Source organism: Chrysochloris asiatica, unplaced genomic scaffold (genome assembly GCF_000296735.1).
Source record: "Chrysochloris asiatica unplaced genomic scaffold, ChrAsi1.0 scaffold00135, whole genome shotgun sequence".
NCBI classification, from domain to species: Eukaryota; Metazoa; Chordata; class Mammalia; order Afrosoricida; family Chrysochloridae; genus Chrysochloris; species Chrysochloris asiatica.
In genome coordinates, this window is record NW_006408653.1 from 5,089,814 (window position 1) to 5,097,120 (window position 7,307).

Genomic DNA, 7,307 nt, shown 5'->3' on the forward strand with positions numbered 1-7,307 from the left:
ATAATCAGATAAGGGACATTTTGCTATGTCTGCTAGGTGGCTCAAGTCTGATCCTTAGAGCCTATGGTTTGGTCGGTCAGCAACGCTTGGGCCCACAGGGACTTGAACTCCTGACCGGGTCTGCATGGTCTGCATCACATTCCCCCTTATTTATTATTTGTTTAAGGGATGCTGCCTGTCTTAGGCGGTCAGTGCAAATTCCTCAGTCTTACCCGTCATCGAAACTCATTGCAGCATGGCAATGGCTCTGCCCATAAACTTTTTGAAAGCCCTCCTGTATATATATTTTCTAGTTCACATTATTGGTTAGTTTGTCTGTGACCCAGGTAATCCTAATTACCATAACAACTAGACACTTACAACTCTCAAATCCTCTCTCAGAATTTACTTAACTCTGTTGCTTCCATCACTACCATCATCAACCAATATTTATTATGTCCCTATTCTACGGCACGTAACAACAACAGCTATTATCAACATGGAGACCTGGTGTGAAGCTGTGGGTTAATACACTGTACTACAAAATAGTTGGTCTGAAATGCACGGTCAGTGGTTCAAGCTCAACCAGCGGCTCCTTGGAAACCTTGTACAAGGTCACTATGGGTCGGAACCGACTCGATGGCACCTAACAACATTATCAATATACTGTATGAGGCCTATGGTTTACAATCATAGAAGATATGCTTTAGAGAGGTTCCCCCCCCCCTTTTTTATATAGTTTTTGAAATAGAGGATATTCAAAAAGTAAAAAAGATACAGTAGCTTAGACAAATTCCTTCTTAAACTCCTTCAAGTAAAATTAGCACTCAAAGACAAATAAGCTTTTTGAAGTCTAGGTAGTAAAATATTCCCTGGGAAGCTATTCCAAGTGTTTCAAAAATAGTAACTGGCCATAATACTATATCCTGAAGTATATCTCAAATGCTTGTATTCTGTACAGGATCTGCTATCTTCCATTCCTTTCCTTATTTCCTAATTTTGTAGGTAAAGTCAGAAGAAACAATTTCATCAGTCAGATGGGAAAAAGACTAAAATAAATACTATCTTTATCTGAGATCACTAGGTAAGGATCTGAGAGCCCTGGTAATGCAGTGGTTAAAGTACTTGACTGCTAATTGGCAGTTTGAATCCACCAGCCACTCTGTGGGGAAGATGTGGCAGTCTGCATCCACATAATGTTGCTATAAGTTGGAACTGACTTTTTGGCAATGGGTACAGTATAAAGGATATTTCTGCTGTGGACATCTGAATTGTGTTGATTCTGAAAAGTCCTAAAATGACCAGGGAAGAGATTATGAATGCTCTTTGGTTCCCTCCAATTCCCACTCCCAAGAATCCTACTAAAAACTGACGAAGTTCTTGGACATCTACCTGTTAAGACTTTGGGAAGTAGTAGGAGCCAAATCTGTGTGCTAGTGAGTATCAACTAGATTGCTAAAATCATGAAAGCTGTATTTCCTATATACAATAAAAAACAAAGCAGAATAACACAAAAAATTACCTCTTGACTGCTTAACATGTACCTGGTATTATGCTAAGCTCTTCATAGGTATTATCTACTTAAATCCTCATGACAACCCTGTGAGGTTTGTAAAATGATTAAAGATAAAATTGATTTATAGCCTTAAGACTTTATATCCAGAATTAATATAGATTTGTCTAATAAATATGAACAATTTACAAAGTAACTGAAAGACTTAAGAGATAAACCAAGACAAAATACCCCAGAAAATTTCAAGTATAATATATATACATGTATTTTATTTTCAATATATATGAAGGTGAGTCAAAAATTATTTACACTCTGGCTGCAGAATTTATTTTAATCAACTTTTAGAAAAGACATATACATCATTTATTGACATAATCTCCTTGCTTTTCAATACATTTTGTCCATCTGTCAATAACCTTGTGAAGTCCCTTATTTTAAAAATGTTTTAGACTGAGCTGCTATCCACAAATGCACCGTTGTCTTTACTTTTTCTTCAGAGGTGAACCTTCGTCATCCTCAAAGGGCTGCTTTCAGGGGACCAAACAGGTGAAAGTCCAATGGAGCAATATCAGGGCTATAGGGAGGATGCTTTAACACCTCAAAAGGAAGTTTTTGCAGTGTCAACAATGTAGGCAGAGGTAGGGGGATGTGCAAGATCACAAAGCCCTTGGATAACAGTCCTTTACATGTAATCTAAAAAAGTTTAACTTTCAGCTTTCCAGTGAACATCTCACAGTATGGAGCACTGTTGATGTTGAACCATTTACCTGATAGTGTTCCAGTACTAGCCCTTGAGAATCCCAGAAAACTGTAAGCATCAATTTTCCAGCTGAAGGTTGACTTTTGAACTTTTTCTTGGTTGGTGATTGAGGATCTTGCCATTCCATACTCTGCAGTTTACGCTCAGGCTCGTAGTGATGAATCTGTATCTCATTACCAGTAATGATTAAAAAATGACAACAAAAAAACCCTTTTACCTTCCCTCGAGTATCAGTCTAAATTTGGTTTGCAGATGTCCAAATGCTTGTTTATTCTCTTCCGAGAGTTGTTTCGGTACTCATCTTGTACAAACTTTTCAGAACCTAAATTTGTCATGGATTATTTCATAGGCCAAGCCATGGCTAATTAGCAAATGATTTGCCAAATAATCCACTGTCATTCACCTATTCAATAGAAACATTTCACTTGCATACTCACTGTTACCAGCAGCCATGGTAGAGGACAGGCATTTTTATATAAACAGAATGTGGATAATTTTTGACTCACCCTTTTATATTGAAGATTTTTAATCTAATGAAACTGTTTTGGCACTGCAACCTAACATAGAAACCTATTTAAATGAACATACACAAAGTTAAAATAAACCCGACAGAATGCTTACTAATGGTAGGTTTTGGATCAAATGTCAACAAAGTGTCACTTTCTTAGTAAAAATAATTTCTCTTCAATTTGAGGGACTATTTTGTACATGTACCATATTGTTCAAGTAAACTAGCTTTTATACTATTATCAAGTAAGATTTGAGGTGACAAATCTGCCTGAGAATAAAAACTTCATACCATCTTGGTAATTTAATATCCAAATGAATGAAAATATAGGAGTTTTTAAAATATTTTAACACTTGTCTTAAAATGTATTATCACTAAGAAAAGGAGGGGGGTCTCCTCATCTTTAAGATATTTCTGATCACTTCAAATCAATTTCAGCTCATAGCAACCCAAAGGGTTTCCAAGGAGCAGCTTGTTTTAGTTGTTATAAAACTGCTGTGGAGTTGGTTTAGAATCATAGAGACCCTACGTAGGGTTTCTGAGACGTTGAATCTTTTGTGAAAGCAGAAAGCCTCTCTGGTGGAGTGGCTGGTGGGATTGAACCACCAGTCTTGTCGTTTGCGGTCCAACGTTTATCCTAAGGAGGCATGGTAAGACCTTCCTTGGGTAGGCAGGTGTGAAAGTTGGTAGGTTTGATAGCCTTGTGGTTAGCAGCCAGTACTTATCCTACAGTGCTACAAAATTCACACTCTTTGCTCTTTGGAAACCCTATATAGTTATTTTGGAAACCCTATATAGGTTCGCTATGAATAGGAACTGACTCGATAGCACTTAACAATAAATGACAATACAACAGTAGCAAATATATGAAATAGGTTTTTAATCCGAAACTATCTATCTTATTAACCAATCAATACACAGAAACTACCATAACAATTAGATTTCTATGGGGCCTAGATGCCAACCTTTTGTTATTGATGAAAAAGTTCTCAGAAGCATGCAATATCAAAGAAAAAAAGGAATATTTCAAGTATTATAAACATAAACTGCGGATACAGATTATAGCTTATATTTTAACTTTAGGGTTGTGCTAATCTAGAGTAAAATAATGTTCAAACGAGCCATTAATCAGCTTCACAAATCAAGAACTTATCCTTCAAATCAGTTTATCTAATTCAAATTCTTATACTGTATTTCAGGTTCCAAAAATTCACACAACTTACTTTGACTCTGACTAGTAATTAATTATTGGCATTATAGTAATTAGAAATCTTGAGGCTTTGGCCTCCGTAATTTTTGGCTTCTTAGAGTTTAAAGGCAAATGTGTTCAGAATTCCTTTTAGCTAAAATGATCAAACAGAAAAATCCAACAATCTTACTATAGCCAGCATTTGTTATATAAGTTTGGAGTTAGAATACTGTGTGAGTTGAGTTTTTATAAAAGGGTGATTATATTTTTATAGGCGGTAAGAATTTGTCTTATGCCATTTCATGTCCCTTAGTTTCAAATCAGTTCCTTGATTATTGGCTACCAAAACAAAGAGGTCTTCTACTCTACTGGTTTTCACCCCAAAATTTAAAGTCCTAGATTAGAATATCTCTAAAATCACTATTACAAAGAATTCAACAGTAACAAGGTATCAATGAAAACTAAGAGAATTGGAACTCAATGGGGCTGCCTTGTTTACCAGGCCTTGTAAAATTTCCCCCTTTGACAGAGTGCAGTTTTACCACTTTTCCTTCTGATATTTTCCTTCTCTGACAGGTTTCTGCTTTACACAGGTTTTACTGCACTTGCTCACTGTTTTGTGTATAAGAGAGACCATCTCAAATCTTGGCTGTTTCTTCCAAATCTGCTTTGGCTGGATACCTCATGACTTCTGGGTATCCTCACTTTCTTTGGATTTTCTGAAAACTCTCCCTTTAGCCATTCTCACAGAAATACCAAATGTAAAGTAGCTATTACAACAGTATAGATGATTCACAGAGGAGAGTCCGAGAAACTTGAAAACGTTATTTCAAAGTACATTCTTTGGCCTTCTAGATGTCATTTACAAGCCTTCTCTCCCGCAAAAAAAAAAAAAAAAAAAAAAAGTATTTATTTTATAGTAGTAATGGTTAAAATTTTTAAAGTTTATAAGGTCAAGACAACATAACCAAATTTTAATAAAATATAAGATTACAGATTAAAGTTTTCTAAAAAAAACCCAACTATCACAAGATAATTATTTCTATCAAGGAAAATTAAGTAACTAAGTAGCTATCCCTGCACAAATCAAGCAGCAAAATGTCAATGCCAAAGAAATATGATTGAAGTTCTATCTAGATAAGTTATTGGAAGCAATTATGATCACACTGTCATGTTAATACTCATTGCCAAATTCCTATAATTTGGCTAGAAAAACCTCATTTCTTCTGATACTTTATTCTTGGAGCTACCCTTATACTTGGAAAAAAATTTATTTCCTTTTTCAATGGAAATACTCTGCTAGTTCAAAGTAGTCTAGCAATTATTTCCAACTGCAGAACTTATAAATGTTGTAGGCCTAGTTTCTAACTGCTAAGTAGATTTTAAATGACTTGCTTTTGGTTTATGTGTCAAAAACTAATGATGATAACCTATTTTAGTGTCTTTGGTACCTAACCCAGCGAATGTGCTAAAAATAAAAATTAAAAAAGACCAATGAAACCTTTCAATTAAGAAAAAAAGACTGGAGAAAAATGTAGACAAGGGATTGAGGATGTCAGGCAGGAACAGCAAGTAGTGGATAAACTTTATTTGGTAATGGAAATGATTGTGACATTGCCTTCTTTTATGATATTTAAGATAAAAACTTTTGCTTATTTCTCTGATTGGCTTAAATGACTTCTGCTTAAAGGGAAATAGTTTAAGTTCTCTAAAAACAATGGGTAGATAGCTTGTAAATATAAACATAATACCTTTTTAGCATTTGCTTGCTTAAAGCCCCAGTCAAAGTATTTTTGTTTCTTTAACTTCCACACCTAAAATAAACAGAGAACAGCAACATATTCATCAGATAACTTCATGTACAGTTGGGATCATTTATTAACAAGCCGAAAATGGTTTTTAGTACTTTCCAGTTTTTTTTTCTCTTCAATTGAAGGTTCCTTACTGGACCTATCTCCAAACAAGTGGCTGGACCAGGGGAAAAGGGTAGGGGAACCAGCCTGCACGGGAGGAGTCATCTACACAACATTCCATTTATACACATAACTAAACAGACAAGGACAGTGTCACTATGCAGTTAGAAGTTGGCAGCCTGGAATGGAGGTGGGGGGTGGGGGGTGGAGGCGTCATTAAAAAAATACAAACCCCTCCCAAACTGGGGTGCCTGGTGGGGGGACTTGATCTGTTTCAACCCAAAAGGAATCAGAAGATCAAAAGCAGTTTGGGAAGGCCAGAACCTTCAAGGGTGGAAGGAGGAGGAAGGTCCAGGGGGTGGGGGCTGTTTGGCAACTGGGGTGAAGAGATTCAACCTGTAATATCTCCCCAGCCAGCCCCCGACAGGCAGGTCTGGGGCTGCCAGATGCTCCAGGCAGGGGGCTGGAGGGGGCTCACAGGGCTTGCCCTCCAAGGAGATAACAGCACTGCCCCCCAGTTTCTCGGCCAGGGTGCAGCGGTCCTTGACCTCCTTGTAGCAGTTTGCTTGTAACATGCTTGATCCCTGTCAGCTTCTTCTTGATTGCATCTTTGGAGCTAGCATAGATCATTTTGCTCTTAAGGGGTGCAGACTCAGAGGCCCAGAAGATAAAAAACCAGATCCTCCTTCTTGCTCTCCTTGGTCTCATAAGTTGCATCATAGAGGGAATAGCGGCAGTCCTTGTCTGGCAGCATCTTGACAAAGGTGGCATAGGGGTCATTGACAGTCTGCCCAACATCACCCACCAGGATCTCCTTGCCCTCCTCTAGGATGATGTTCTTCTTGTCTTCGCTCAAACAGAAGAGCACTGCCTTTTTGCCCTTCTTCACCTCATCTGGCGTCGATGATTTGTGCACCTTCATGTTATTGAACACCTTGATGACATCATCAGAGACAGCCACAGCAGAGGTCATGTTTCCAGAAGTGAAAGGAGTAAGGCAAAGAGAGCCAGAGAAGACAGCCCCTGCAGCTGCTGCTGGTATCCAACAATACTTTCCAGTTTTTGATGAGGTCACTTTTACATATAAAATAGTTACTGAGCAACACTTCCTTAAAGTCAATGTTTACAGTCAAATTCAGTTCTTTACTTATAAACCTCCATGGCAATTTTATTCTGTTACTACAGAAAGGGAAGTACACAAATATTTGTAGCAACAGCAAGTTAATGATGGCATTGAGATGAGAAAATATATATCCCTTGATAATTTTGTACTGGTTATTTGAAGAGTGTCTAGTAATTAAAGTTTCACCCATGTTTAGGGCCATTAAATAATTCTAAGTTGGTCTATCAATAATATCAAAAGTAAATAATTTAATCACAATGTATTATATAACTATGGAATCAATTTGAAGAAATCACAAGCATTTTGTGTAGCTTGACAAATA

The 7,307-nt window shown here is 37.1% G+C and overlaps 1 protein-coding gene and 1 pseudogene across 1 annotated transcript in view; both read right to left on the reverse strand.

Moving 5' to 3' along the window:
• The window catches only part of KLHL24 (kelch-like family member 24), a 54,270-nt gene extending 48,507 nt beyond the window's left edge, over window positions 1-5,763 (reverse strand). Inside the window, exon 1 of the mRNA XM_006869810.1 lies at window positions 5,701-5,763. The gene's annotated coding sequence lies outside the window, so the exon portion shown is untranslated. The remainder of the gene's footprint in view (window positions 1-5,700) is intronic.
• Window positions 5,764-6,188: 425 nt separating this feature from the next.
• Window positions 6,189-6,835, reverse strand: LOC102814104 (annotated as a pseudogene).
• Window positions 6,836-7,307: the final 472 nt, after the last annotated feature.